The sequence below is a fragment of the Theropithecus gelada genome, chromosome 13 (genome assembly GCF_003255815.1).
Source record: "Theropithecus gelada isolate Dixy chromosome 13, Tgel_1.0, whole genome shotgun sequence".
Classification (NCBI taxonomy): Eukaryota; Metazoa; Chordata; class Mammalia; order Primates; family Cercopithecidae; genus Theropithecus; species Theropithecus gelada.
Window position 1 is genome coordinate 91976717 of NC_037681.1, and position 15105 is coordinate 91991821.

At 41.8% G+C, this 15105-nt stretch overlaps 1 protein-coding gene across 5 annotated transcripts in view; it reads left to right on the forward strand.

Annotated features, from left to right (window-relative positions):
- The window catches only part of ZNF638 (zinc finger protein 638), a 152553-nt gene that overhangs the window by 42608 nt on the left and 94840 nt on the right, over positions 1-15105 (forward strand). For 2 of the 5 annotated variants that reach the window (XM_025353710.1, XM_025353713.1), the window contains exon 1: positions 10368-10486. The exons of 1 other annotated variant lie outside the window; for it this stretch is intronic. The gene's annotated coding sequence lies outside the window, so the exon portion shown is untranslated. Of the gene's footprint in view, positions 1-10367; positions 10487-15105 lie in introns of those variants that run through there. 2 more of the 5 variants (XM_025353712.1, XM_025353711.1) reach the window with 1 other exon arrangement.

The window sequence follows — 15105 nt, forward strand, 5'->3', positions numbered from 1 at the left end:
TTGTCAGTAGACCTTGGGTTTGTTTGTTTTTGTTTGTTTTATAGGTCCTGTAAGATTTATGGTTTAAGGAGGTTCTGTTTCGATGTGTTTCCAGGTTTTGTTTCAAGATTTAGAGCTCCTTTTAGCAGTTCTTGTAGTGCTGGTTTGGTTGTTGGGAATTCTCTCAGCATTTGTTTGTGTGAAAAAGACTGTATTTTTCCTTCATTTATTAAGCTTAGTTTTGCTGGGTACAAAATTCTTGGCTGATAATTGCTTTTTTGTTTTTTTGTTTTTGTTTTTGGTTTTTTGAGATGGAGTCTCGCTCTGCCGCTCAGTCTGGAGTGCAATGCTGTGATGTCAGCTCACTGCAACCTCTGTCTCCCGGTTTCAAGCAATTCTCCTGCCTCAGCCTCCTGAGTGGCTGGGATCACAGACGTGAGTCACCACTACCAGCTAATTTTTGTATTTTTAGTAGAGACAGGGTTTCACCATGTTGGCCAGGCTGGTCTCAAACTCCTAACTTTGTGATCTGCCCACCTCGGCCTCCCAAAGTGCTGGGATTACAGGCGTGAGCCACCACGCCTGGCCTATTGGCTGATAATTGTTTTGAGGAGACTGAAGATAGGGCCCCAATCACTTCTAGGTTGTAGGGTTTCTGCTGAGAAATGTGCTGTTAACCTGATAGGTTTTCCTTTATAGGTTACCTGGTGTTTTTGCCTCACAACTCATAAGATTCTTTCCTTTGTCTTAACTTTATATAACCTGATGACAAGATGCCTGGGTGATGATCTTTTTGCGATGAATTTCCCAGGTGTTCTTTGAGTTTGTGGTATTTGGGTGTCTAGTTCTCTAGTAAGACCAGGGAAGTTTTCCTCAATTATTCCCCCAAATATGTTTTCCAAACTTTTAGATTTCTCTTCTTTTTCAGGAATGCTGATTATTCTTAGGTTTAGTCATTTAACATAATCTCAGACTTCTTGGAGGCTTGCTTTGCTCATATTTTCTTACTCTTTTTTCTTTTTGTTGGATTGGGTCAATTCAAAAACCTTGTCTTCGAGCTCTGAAGTTCTTTCTTCTGCTTGTTTGATTGTGTTGCTGAGACTTTCCAGAGCATTTTGCATTTCTGTAAGTGCGTCCATTGTTTCCTGAAGTTTACTGTTTTTTATTTATGCTACCTATTTCATTGAATATTTTGCCCTTCACTTCTTGTATCATTTTAAAAAATTTCCTTACATTGGCCTTTGCCTTTCTCTGGTGCCTCTCTGATTAGCTTAATAACTAACCTTCTGAATGCTTTTCAGGTAGCTCATGGATTTCTTCTTGGTTTGATTCCATTGCTGGTGAGCTAGTGTTATTTTTGGGAGGTATTGAAGAACCTTGTTTTATCATATTACCAGAGCTGGTTTTCTGATTCCTTCTCATTTGGGTAGGCTCTTGTCAGGGAAGGTCTAGGGCTTAAGGCTGTTGTTCAGATTCTTTTGTCCCGTGGGTGTTTCCTTAATGTAGTACTCTCCCCCTTTTCCTAGGGATGTGGCTTCCTGAGAGCTGAGCTGTAGTGATTGTTATCTCTTTTCTGGATCTAGTTACCCAGCAAGTCTGCCAGGCTCCCTGGTGGTACTGGGGGTTGTCTGCACAGAGTCCTGTGATGTGAACTGTCTGTGGGTCTCTCAGCAGTGGATACTGGCACCTGCTCTGGTGGAAGTAGCAGCGTTGAAATGGACTCTGTGAGGATCCTTAGCTTTGGTTGATTAGTATACTATTTTTGTAGTGGTTGGCCTCCTGCTGGGAGGTGGTGCTTTCAAGAGAGCATCAGCTGTGGTAGTATGGGGAGGAACAGGTGGTGAGAGGGGCCCTAAAACTCACAAATACGAAGAGTATGTGCCCTTTGTCTTTAGTTACCAGGGTAGGTAGGGAAGGACAATTAGGTGGGGAAAGGGCTAGGTGCGTCTGACCTCAGACTCTACTTGGGCAAGTCTTGCTGCACCTGCTGTGGGGGATGGGGGTGCCGTTCCCAGGTCAATGGAGTTATGTTCCTAGGAGGATTACGGCTGCCTCTCCTGTGTCATGCAGGTTGTCAGGGAAGTTAGGGGAAAGGCAGCAGTCAAGGCCTCACCCAGCTCCCACGCAACCCAAAGGGCCAGTCTAACTCCCACTGTGCTCCCCACAACAGCACTGAGTCTGTTCCCAGGCAGTGGGCGAGCAGGCCTGAGAACTTGCCCCAGGCTACCTGCCTCCCAGCTACGGAAGTAAGTAGGGCTTTCCTTCTTCCCCTGCCTGTGGAGTCTGCACACTAGATTCATGTCCTAGCCTGTGTTCTGGCCAGAAGACTTCTTGATTGGTTCAATTTGTTACAAAGTTCAGCTGGAGGTTTCCTTTTCCCTGTGGCTTTTTTCCAGTGCCTCTGGCAGCCCTCCTGAAGGACCCCTGTAAGGCGAGGCAGAAATGGCTTGCTGGAAGACCCAGTGAGCCTACAGGGCTTTTCCTGCTGCTTCCTCTATCCCTGTATTTCATTTGGCTCTCTAAATAGACTCAGCTCCAGGTAAGGTCAGAATCTTCTAGACCTTCAGGTTCCCCAGTGGGGGTGTGTGTTTGGGGGCAGATGATCTCCCTTTCCCACTTCCACAGTTTGGGCACTCACAGTATTTGGGGGGTGTCTCCTGGGTCCTGCAGGAGCAATCCACTTCCTTCAGAGGGTCTGTGAGTTCTCTTGGCTTTCCTAATGTATTCTTGCAGTCACTCTGGAGCAAAAGTTCATGATGTGAGCCTCCAAACGCTGCTCTGTCCGTCCAAGTAGGAGCTGCAGTCTCATCCTGCCTCCTCTCCACCATGATTTTCCGTATCTCGAATTGTTTTTGTAGCTAGCGTGTAGACTGTGTACATAGTGCTATCAGGGTAAGAGGTTCATAGGATGATGATCCTGCAGGTAAGGGATCATTATTTTATGCTTGAGGAAGCTAATTATTAATATTGCTTAAGTTGGACTCAAGTCAAAATATGTATTGTTTCTAAATCCCAGCTCATTTTCCACTGATTGATGTATAATGATTTTGAGTCATGGTTTTAATGAATTGATTTCATAGTCTTCATATATTAGTTATGTACTGCTGTATTAAAGATTACCCAAAACCTTAATGGCTTAAAACAATATGTTTTTTATCCTCATCTATGGGTCAGGAATTCAGAGGTAACTTAGCTAGGCAGTTGTTGCTCAGTGTCTCTCAAGAAATTGCTTGGAGGATATCGACCTAAGCTATAGTCAACTGAAAGCTTAATTGAGGCTGGAGGTTCTGTATCCAAAGTGGCTCACTGAAATGGCTGGCAATTTTCTTTCTTTTTCCTCTCCTTTTTTTTGAGGGGGGTGCTGGGGAGCAGGGCCTTGCTCTTTCACCCAGACTGGAGTGAATGCTGTGATCATAGCTCACTGCAGCCTGGAACTCTCCTGGGTTCAAGTGATCCTTCTTCCTCAGCCTCCCAAGTAACTGGGACTACAGATAAGCCACCATGCCTGGCTAATTTTTAAGATAATTTTTTGTAAAGATGGGGTCTTGCTATGTTGCCTAGACTGGTCTTGAACTCAGGCCTACCAAAGTACTGGGATTATAATCATGAGCCACTGCACCTGGCCCACCTTATGGGCTTCTGTTTAACGGCTATTTGGATGTTCTCACAACATGGCAGCTGGCTTTCTTGAGGGTAAGTAATCCAGGAGCTAGGAACCGTCAGGCAGAAGCTCTGCTTTTTATGATGTAGCCTTGGAAGTCACATAGCATCACTTCCACCACATTATCTTCGTTAAAAACAATTCACTAAGTCTGACTCACATTCAAGGGAAAGGGAGTTAGGCTCCACCTCTTGAACTGAAGTGTATTAAAGAAATTTATGAACATATTTTAAAACTACCTTAACAAGAAGAGACAAACTGATTTCTGTTTGCCATTGCATTATCTTTGATTAAAACTCAGAAAAATAACTGCTTGTTTTCTTGAGTTTCTGAACGTCTCCATGTATTATGTCTGGTTGCACCTTATAGTCTCCAAAATTTAAGGATCAGTTAGAATCAAGTTTTCTTGATATTTTTGTCCTTTTTCTGGACAGGAAATGACTCTGGGATTTCTCACACTTTTCATCATGGCCCTTTGTCTATTCCAATACTTAGATTTAGTTTCTAAAAACAAAAAGGCCATAGTTGCCCCCAGATCCTATTTATTAGGATACTTGCACTTGAGCTGAAATGGTGATGAGATTCTCTATGTCATTGAGACAAAGCCCCATTTATGTTAACAAAGTTTGTGATGACTGTTCTGTTTTCTAATCAGGTGTTGAGCTGTGACTGTGCTGAGCAGGCAGAAGCTGAGCTCTGGATAGAGCTGCTCAATGCTTGTTGTCTGGCCAATCAGAAAACAGAGTGGGTGAGGGAAGAAAGTGGGGAATTGTGGAAGAAGATGATGTGCAGTAGGATAGATTTGTTTTCCTTGTCAAGAATATTGACATTTTTAAATAGGAATGAGGATTTATTGAAATAATCCACATGACTACAAGGCATAAAAACTTGGATATAGTAGACTCTAAGATAAAAAATATTTTTCTGGCCAGTTGCGGTGGCTTACACCTGTAATTCCAGCACTTTGGGAGGCCGAGGTGGGCAGATCACCTGAGGTCGGGAATTTGAGACCAACCTGGCCAACATGGCAAAACCCTGTCTCTACTAAAAAATACAAAAATTAGCTAGGCATGGTGGCTCATGCCTGTAATTCCAGCCACTTAGGAGGCTGAGGTACAAGAATTGCTTGAACCTGGGAGGCAGAGGTTGCAGTGAGCTGAGATTGTGCCACTGTACTCTAGCCTGGGTGACAGAGTAAGACTCTGTCTCCAAAAACAAAAAAGAAATTTTCTTAGGAATGCCATAAACTGGTGAGCATTTTTCAGTTTGTGGATTTCCAGACTCACATCTTATGGTAAAGCTAATTTAGTCCCCTTTCTTCCCACATTTTACATGTGAGAAATCTGAAATCCAGTGAAGTTAGTATCAGTGAAGGAGCTAGAGGGATAACTCTTGGGATCTCTAATCCAGTTTTTTATTCAGTGTTATGCATTGTCTTAAATGGCCTCTAAGGCTTTGTGTGGTCTGCTCCCTTGATAGTTCTTCATCCTCATCTCATCCTTCCTCTTCATTCTTCCTCATCTGAGCTGGCCTTCTTGTTAGTCCTGAAATACATTTTGCCTCAGGGCTTTGGCACTTGATGTTTCCTCTGGTTTGAAAACTCTTCTTCCAGATATCTACGTGTCTTTTCCCTGTCTTCCTTTATATCTCTGCTCAGATATCACCTTATCTGAGATTTCCCTGACTACTCTATCTAAAGCATTCCCCAGTCCCTGCCTCATCATTTCCCCCTAACATAACCCCCTAACATTTCCTGTAATGTAGTATTTTTTAAAATTTTACATTACCACATTATATATTTATTATTTATTTCACTAAAATGTAAATTCTATGAAGGCAGGTATTTGATAACTGTTGTATCTTCCAGTTCTTAGAACAGTGACAGAGAGTAAATATTCAATGTAATGTAAGTCAAATTATGTTACTCCTTTGCTCAAAACCTTCTTGTTTTATTCACAGTAAAAAACCAAAGCCTTCAAAATGGCCTATGTTATGGACAGAATTTTGTCCTCCCCAAATTTATATGTTGAAGCCCTAACTCCCCATACACCTCAGAATGTGGCTATATTTGGAGATTGGACTTTTAAAGAGGTGATTATGATTAAATGAGGTCATAATGGTGGGGCCCTAATCCAATATGATTAGTGTTCTTATAAGAAGAGGAAGATGCATGTGCATAGAGAAAAGACCATGTGAGGACACAGTGGGAAGGCAGCCAACTGCAAGCCAAGGAGAGAATTGTCAAGAGAAACCAAACCTGTTGATACCATGACTGTGGACTTGCAGCCTCCAGAATGGAGAGAAATAATTTCTGTTGTCTAAGCCACCAAACTTGTGATTTGTTACAGCAGCCCTAGCACACTAATACAGCAAGTGTTTCCAGCTCCCCTCCACCTCATCTCCCATATCCTCTCTTAATACTGCTGTTGTGGCCTCTTTGGCCTTTCGGCTTTCTCAAGTACAGCAAGCTGGCATTCACCTCAGAGCTTTTACATTTTACTTTCACTCTTCCTGGAATACTCTTCCTCCTAGATTCTGTACTGCTTATTCACACACTTGTCAGATTTCTGCTCCAATGTTGCCTTCTTAGTGATGCCTTTCTTGACCATCTCATTTCAAATTGCAGCCTCTGTTATGTGTCCTGGTCTTGCTTTGTTTTCCTCCATAGCATTTGTCACCATTTGACATACTATAAATGTACTTGTTAATTGTCTGTCTCCCTGATCAAGGCTGTATGTGCCATGAGGGCAGGAGTGAGTGTTGCCTTTTGGTTTGCTACTCCTTGGTGGCTAGAATAGTTCCAGGCACAGAGTGCACCCTCAATACCTTTTAGTATTTTGTTCTGCGGTATTTTATGTGAGGGTCAGTCAGGTGTGGCCACAAGAGGAGTTCCAGCAGAAGCTCAGGGAAACAAAGTTTACTATGCTCATAGGTCCTAAAAGCAGGAAGCATGCTCTGCCATACAGGGCCACATGAGGAAACACCCAAGTCCATCAGGAGGCAGAAGGGGCAGGAACGAGTGGCAGGAGGAGGAGCCTAGGCCAAGGCCTTTATTGGAGTTTCTCAGGGAAAGGCAAGACAGAGCAGGGTAAACAGCTCAGGACTGGCTAGTTTGAATCATTTCCGCAGGCTCTTAGCTATAGAAGTGGTCTGTAGTTGCCTGGTAACCTGCCCCTGGGACAACTAAGGCAGAGGAATATTGCCTCCTGGGGTATACCGGCCTGATAGAGGAGGATGGCTCTGAATTGGTAGTTTGCATATCAAAGTCAAGCTCCGGCTGAACTTTGCCTAGTCTAAGAATTGGCTAGCCCCAGGAGTGGCAATTTCTCCCCAGCCAGAAAGGTTAATAAGATGTCAAACATCATAATATACAGAAAATAAAAACATAAACAATACATATTTACTGGCTCAGTTAATGAAATGGCCCGGACTCACAGGTAGACAAATAGATCGTTAAACCAGACTGGAAGGGCTGTAAATCCATTTTTATACATGGAAACGCAATAGTTTTTGTTGTTTGCTTTTTAAGGGGAAGATATATTTCAATTATGTGAAAAAGAATGGTTTACTTAACATCTGGAACCTTCATGATTGCCTTTATTCATTTGGAAGAAAATGAAGCTAGATCTACCTCATACCATAAAAATTATGTTAGATTGATTAAACATCTAAATGTAAGAAATAAAATTGTGAAGTTGTAAACAAAAGTGAACAATTGTGAACAACTGTGAAGTTTAGATAACTTAGGAGAATTTTGTGTAATTTCTGGGTGTGTATGCTTCAAGGGAGTGGGATGAAAAGAAAACTCAGAAGTCATAAATGAAAAGATTAATTTGATTTAATGAACATTTAGTTTATAATAGCAAAAGGTAGAAACAAAATTTCAGTGAGGAGAAACTAATTGCCACATATTTGACAAATACATATATAGTGAGAGCTACCTCTGATAAGAGACAATCACTTCACTAGAAATATGCACAAAGAATATGAAAAGGAGTTATTTTAAATGAAGAAATACACATGACTCCTGCCAAAGCCTGGACACGGGAGCCTGGCTGGGAGCTCACCCTCGGTCCCTCCTTGTGTTGCCAATTTATTAGCAGCAGATAAACCAGTTAAATGGAGACTTAAAAAAAAAAAAGAAAGAAGTACACCTGTCTAGTAGATATGAAAAGATGCTCGACAGTGACACACACACACACACACACACACACACACACACACCCCCCCATCAGAGTCATTCATTCTTGCAAGAAATATTTGCTGATTTTCTACTATGTATCAAGTATCATTCTCTGTATTGGAAATAAAGCAGTGAAGAAAACAGACAAATATCCCTGACCTCAGGGAGCTTACATTTCTAGTGGAGGAAGATGGAGAAGAAACAAATAAATAAATTATTGGTATATTGGAAGGTGATAAGTGCTGTGCAAATAAATAAAGCCATATAAGGGGCCCACGTAAAGGAAATGAAAGAAATTTCGTAAGTTACTTTGCCTAACTCTAGGGAAATGTTTGAAAATCTAGATGAAATGAATGCTTTTCAAGCAAAATATAAATTACCAAATTCATCGTGGAAGAGAGAGAAATTCTTACCCAACTAAATATCATAAAGTATCAAGAGAAAATTAGAGAAGAACAACTCTCAGAAAAAGCACCAAACAAGATATTTCAAAGGTGAATTATTTCAAACTTTAAAGAACAGATAGAAGTCCAGTGATATTTAAAGTATTTCAGGTTTGAGAAAGAAGTGAGTTTGTAGGGAAATGGTTCTTTTCTTTTTTTTTTTTTTTTTTTTGAGACAAAGTCTGACTCTGTTGCCCAGGCTGGAGTGCAGTGGCACGATCTCACCTCACTGCAACCTCTGCCTCCTGGGTTCATGTGATTCTCCTGCCTCAGCCTCCCAAGTAGCTGGGATTACAGGCACACACCACCAAAGCCAGCTAATTTTTGTATTTTTAGTAGAGATCGTGTTTCACTATGTTGGTCAGGCTGGTCTTGAACTCCTGACCTCGTGATTCACCCACCTCGGCCTCCCAAAGTGCTGGGATTACAGGCATGAGCCACCTTGCCTGACCTATTTTCTTACATATTTAGTGGAAGCGACACTTTGTAGAAACTTTTTGGGAAGTTTTCCTACAACACCTATTAAAATTAAATGTATATACACACATACACATTTAATCTAGCAGTCCCACTGTGATGATTCTAGCCTTTAGAAATTAAAGCATCATTTGGTAAGTCTTTGTATACAGCAATGTTTGTAGTAGCAGAATGACTGGAAACAACTTCAGTGTTCAACAACAGGTTGAATAATTGCTGAGGCAGTTATACTATGAATATTATATAATTATTTTAAAAAGGATTATATGGTTCACTTGGAGAAATGTCAGTAATCAGAAAAGCAAATAGCTAATGTGCGAAATAATGTGTTTGTATGACTATGAAGAAATGTGTAGAAGGAAACTTATTAAATGTTAACATGGGTTATTTGGTGTTTAGGGCGCGCTTGTTGGCTTTTTCTTTGTTTTTGGTTTGTTGTCCCTAGCAGGATTTTTAGTTTGAAATGAAAATCCGATTAAGATATCTTTTTAAAACGACTTTTCTTTTGAGTCTTTCAAATGCTTGTTTTAATGTGAATAAAAGAAATGCATCTGCTTGAGTGCTAGGTAAAACCGATGTGTGAGACTCAGGGTGGGTGGTGTGATTTGTGTGGTATGCATAAGGCAGGGCTTGTAGCTTTACCAGATTTCGTCCAATGACTGGGTTTTCATATTGGTGTAGTATAGTCACCTTGAGAAGATAAAACATTGCATAACACAGTTCTTTAACTTCTGTCATCCCAAGGTTTTTCATGGGTAAAATGAGGATTACGAATACCTACCATACAGATAGGGCTTTTTATTGTGAAATGACAACAAGATTTTCAGAGTGTTAAAGTTTTAGCTGAATAAGCTTTAGTTGAATTCTAATTTACAGTTTTGAGTAGCAATGACACACATCATTGCCATAGGGATCAAAAGGTGCAAGGTGACAGGATAAAAGCAGGCAAAATCTTGACCATACAAAGCATTATATTATGCGCTACGCGTGAGTATAACCTGTTATAATATAATGTTATTATTATTATTATTTGAGATGGAGTCTCACTCTGTTGCCCAGGCTGGAGTGCAGTGGTGCGATCTCCGCTGACTGCCACCTCGGCCTCCCTGGTTCAAGCAATTCTCCTACCTCAGCACCCCTAGTAGCTAGGATTACAGGCGCGCGCCACCACGCCCGGCTATTTTTTGTGTTTTTAGTAGAGACAGGGTTTCACATTGTTGGCCAGGCTGGTCTTGAACTCCTGACCTCAGATGATCCACCCACCTCGGTCTCCCAAAGTGCTGGGATTACAGGCGTGAGCCACCGCGCCTGGCCATATAATGTTATTATTGAATGCACAAAATGATCAGGGAAGACTTCATGAAGGAGGTGAGACAATATAGATCTTAAAAGGATGAGCGGTTTGGAGAGGTGACAGGCACAGAACCAGCAAAGGGGTGGAGACGGCGCTGGAGTTTTTTTTGTGTTTTTTTTGGTTTTTTTGGCCGCAGGCGCCTTGGCCGCCGCCACGCGGGAGCGCCCCCTTCCGGGAGCCAGCTCCCCCGGGCTCTTCTCGGGCTTCGGGCGAGCGCAGTGCCTGCGGTACGCAGGCGCTGGGAGCCTACGAGGGCTCGCAGGGGCTGGAGAGGCGCGCATGCGTGCACCTCATTGGAGGCGGTAGCTTTTTCGGCGTCGAGACTGGAGGCTGAGTGCTAAACTGTGTGGGGCGCGAATGGGATCCGGCTGTTAGTCGGGTAGGCATAGGTAGGACCGCTGCCCTGTGGGGAGTAGGGGGTTGGAAGGCGGAGGCCCGTATCGTGGGGGTCCTGAGCCCTTCCTGCGAGATCCGGGCCGACTATTGTATCTGTGTCGCAGCGGCTCCGCACAAAATGGCGGCGGGCAGACGGCGGGGGCGGGAGGAGGTTGGGGGACCCCCGGGATGGGAAGGGAAGCTGTGCTGTGCTGCCCTGCTCCGTCGTTTGTTCACCTCGCTGCCCGGGAGCGCCCGTCCGGGCACCCGTGTAGGACCCTGCCTCGAGAAGAGCTGCCTGACGCCGTTGCACTGGGCCAAGGATCTTGAAGAGCCTTTTGGCAAGGCCGAGGCGGCCCCTTCCCCAGCCGCGCAGGGCCTGCCGAGGCTGCGCCGGGCCTGACAGCCGAGGAAGCGGTGGTGAGGGAGCGCCAAGCAGGGAGGAAGCGTTCCCGTCGGGCCCGAAGAGGCGGTGGAGTTTGAGCCGAGCCCCCTCTGGCCAGCGACATTGTGCAAGAAGCGTGGAGAGAAGAGCGTGTTTGTGTTTGGAGCTGGGGAGGGGGAGTCGGGATGAGGGAGGGAATGTTAGGATCCAGCGGCTTTTGCGGGCCGGCGTTCTGTGCTGCGTAGTGCAGGTATGAAAGCAAAGAAAATGTCACCTCTGTGTGGGAGACTGAGGACTCATAAATGGTTGTGATACCTAACAGCATTTCCAAATTTCTCAGAGGAATTGTGAAAACAACGTCAGTGAATTGTTTTCGTGTGATTCTTTGCTTGGGCCCCGTTCTCTTAAAGGGAGGGGGAATGTGTATATTCACAGACTGGAATCCTTGAGAACCTTTGAAATAGATCTTTTGTTGTTTGAGGTAATTGGTAATGAGGGATACTTCAGTATTACAAAATCATTAATTGAGCTAGACAGTGAAGGCTACCTGAAGCTAATTTTTCTTAATCTTAAAATTTGCCCTTAGGCGAAGTTTGGGGCGAGGACCAGGAATTGTAGTAGTCTAAAGGAGTCCCGATGAAAAACTTGTCACCAGGATCCAGCGACTTATGTTAAACTACTTTTTCCAACGAGCTTTGGAATTGTGCACACAAAATTTTCTGCGTTTTTCCCTCATTTGTTATAAAGGATTATTTTTTCAGGGATGTTGTGCTTGCTGGTTCAGATTTACAATTAAAAATTGATAACCTGGAAAAAAGGATTGACCAAAAAAAGGTGAAGTTAAGGAAGCTTTCGCAGAAACACATGTTGATGACATTACTTCAGATAACTAAATTTTGTTAATGATTAGACATTCGAGACTTAGTGGACTTACAGTTGCTATCTTTTAAAAAAATTTATTTGACAGCATTTTGTATTTTATTTTGTACTCCATATTCTGTAATATGTATTTTTAAATAATTAGAGGGCATTCCAGCATGTTAATACACTGAAATATGCTGGGCCATTCCTTCCTTGGGAGTTTATTTGTCTTGGAAGCAAGAAAGGGTAAATATAACAGCTGGAAGAAATCACAAAATCTAATTCGTTTTTATTAACAAGTTTTCATAATATGTTTATGGTCACATACTTATTGTATATTGGTTGTATTTGTTTTGTAATTTTTTTTTGCATTTTGTTTTGGAGGGTGTGTACGGCAGTTACTCTAGTTTAAAAAGGTTTAGGTACTCTAGTTTAAAGTCGTCACTGTACTTGAAGACTATCTTACGGTTTTTCTTGGGTGCTCTTAAGTAGGTGATCTCTGGAAATTTTGTTTTTAGGTAGTGAAAGAAAATGAGACAAGTTGTTTAGTGGAAAGAGAATAGGCTTTGCAATCAGAAGATCTGGAATCAGATCTCTTCCTCAGTATGTGTGAGACTTTGGTAAATTATTTTAGTCTTTCTGAGCTTTTGTTTCCTTATCTCTAAAATGGTGACATTATTACTTCCTGCTTGGGATTTTTGTGAGTGACTGTTAAGTGAGACAGTGTATAGAAAACTCCTATTCCTTGGCAGATACTAGGTGCTTAATGTTAGCTGTTACTTTTATTTCAAAATTTAAGTGCTTAGGCAGCATCATTTGATAGAAAATTATTATCTGTGGGTATTCTAATTAAACGGCTTAAAAGGATTTAGAGTAATATAATTTTGGAGTTGAAAGGCAATCTAATCTAACTTTTATTAAAATGTTTTGTGCTTCTATAAACTTTTTACATGTCTCTCTTGTAGAACTTATCAATATATATTGTAACTATTTATATGATTGTTACGTTAGTCTTTGTATCTTTCCCAGTGCCTGGTATGTATTAGATGCTAAGATGTTGAGTGAGTGAACTCAGCTGATAGTCACTGAGCCTGGACTCTGAATCATGCTCTTTCCATTGTGCCTTAATGTATACTGTTTAAGGTTTGGACTAAATTTGTCCAAATCCTTAATAAAATGCCTTATATACTTAGAAACAGTACTTCCAGTATTGGTACCCAGTAACACAGTTTGGGCTGTTTAGCAAGGAAACAGGCGCTGATGAATGTTGCAATGTAGTGGTTTTAGAGACTCTCCAAATTGAAAGTAATTATGTTTGTGGCTAAAACTAATAAGCCCTCATGTGTATCCAGTTTATCTACTCTTCACTGCTTTAACTTTATTTAGTCTTTTGAAATTTGTGATGGAAAATTAAAAGGGAAGGAAAATAAGTATATAGAAGATGAGAATAATGGAAAGGAAGAAGAGTGAGGAAAAGGTGAGATGTAGAAATAAAACACACAACTATAATAATGGGGGTGAGGGCTGGGTGCGGTGCCTCATGCCTGTAATCCCAGCACTTTGGGAGGCAAGGTGAGCGGATCACGAGGTCAGGAGATCTAGACCGTCCTGGCTAACATGGTGAAATCCCATATCTACTAAAAATAGAAAAAAAAAGCTGGGCATGGTGGCGGGTGCCTGTAGTCCCAGCATCTGGGGAGGCTGAGGGCATGAACCCAGGAGGCAGAGGATGCAGTGAGCCGAGATTGCGCCCCTGCACTCCAGCCTGGGTGACACAGCCAGACTCTGTCCAAAAACAAAACAAAACAAAAAAACTCCGGTGAGGGTCAATAATAATAAGGGTTTTAAATTGAAAAGAAAATCCAGGAAACAGAAGTAGGTTTAATGTACATATGTTTTCTTGCTTTGTTTTGTTTTTGAGACAGGATCTCACTCTATCTCGAAGGCCACCATGACTCACTGCAGCCTCTACCTCCTGGGTGCAAGCGATGTTCCTGCCTCAGTCTCCTGAGTAGCTGGGACAACAGGCACACGTCACCACGCTTGGCTAATCTTTTAAAAAAAAAAATTGTAGAGACAAGGTCTTGCTGTATTGCCCAGGCTGGTCTTGAACTCCTGGACTCAAACCATCCTCCCACCTTGGCTTCCTAAATTGCTGGGATTACAGGTGTGAGCCATTGCGCCTAGCCTGTTTCCTTAATGGTTACCCTGAGAAACATATATTTTGGATTTTTTTTTACTCTTTTGAACCAAAATATGTTTATCGTTCATATCAAGTTTTAAAAAAATTTCCTATTTCCACAGTCTTTATTTATTAAGCTTTTAGCTAATTTGCCTGTTGTCTCTGCTGAGTATGAGTTGCCAACTTTTAAATATTTTTACCAAAAAAACCCAAAAACTATTTTACTATGGAAAATTTTAAACATATGCAAAAGTAAAGAGAATGATACTAATTCATTCATGTGCCTATCCAGTTTCACTTATCTAGCTAATAGTCGGTCTTGTTTCATCTCTACTTGCTTATTTTTAAACAAATCCTTCTATCAGTTCAGTATATAGTTCAGAATTTTCTCTAGAGTGTTTAGGAAAAAACATGCGTGTTACACCTAAAACAATAACAGTTACTATGAGTAATTAATTTTGATATCAGATATTCAGACAGATACCAGATTTCCCCAGTTATCTCACTACCTCCCACCCCCATGCATATGTGGTAAAGTTTGTTGGAGTAAGGATCCAACTAATATTGATAATTGGTTACAATTGATAACTCTCAAGTCTATAAACTCCTCACCTACCTTTTCTTACAGTTTACTTGTTGAAGAAAAACTTTGCTTTTTATACATTATTAGATAATCCTTTGCTTCATCAGCATCTGAATTCATGAATTTTGATGTGGCTTTAAAAATTTACTTGATAAGGCTGGGCATGGTGGCTCACGCCTGTAATTCCAGCACTTTGGGAGGCCGAGGCAGGCGGATCACCTGAGGTCAGGAGTTTAAGACCAGCCTGACCAACATGGAGAAACCCCGTCTCTACTAAAAATACAAAATTAGCTGTGGTGGTGGCGCATGCCTGTAATCCCAGCTACTCTGGAGGCTAAGGTAGGAGAATTGCTTGAACACAGGAGACGGAGGTTGCAGTGAGCCGAGATTGCTCCATTGTACTCCAGCCTGGGCAACAAGAGCGAAATTCCGTCACAAAAAAAAAAGTACTTGATAAACAAATTTCTAGATCTCAGTATAGGAAATACTGAAAGAAAGGTGAACATAAGCAATTAACTCCTGTTTCTAATATAATTTTCAAAAATTACTCGTCTTACTAAAGGGAAGAAACACCTATTTTCTTAAGTAAAGCATTTTGTTTACTGTTTAGCATTTTTTGAGC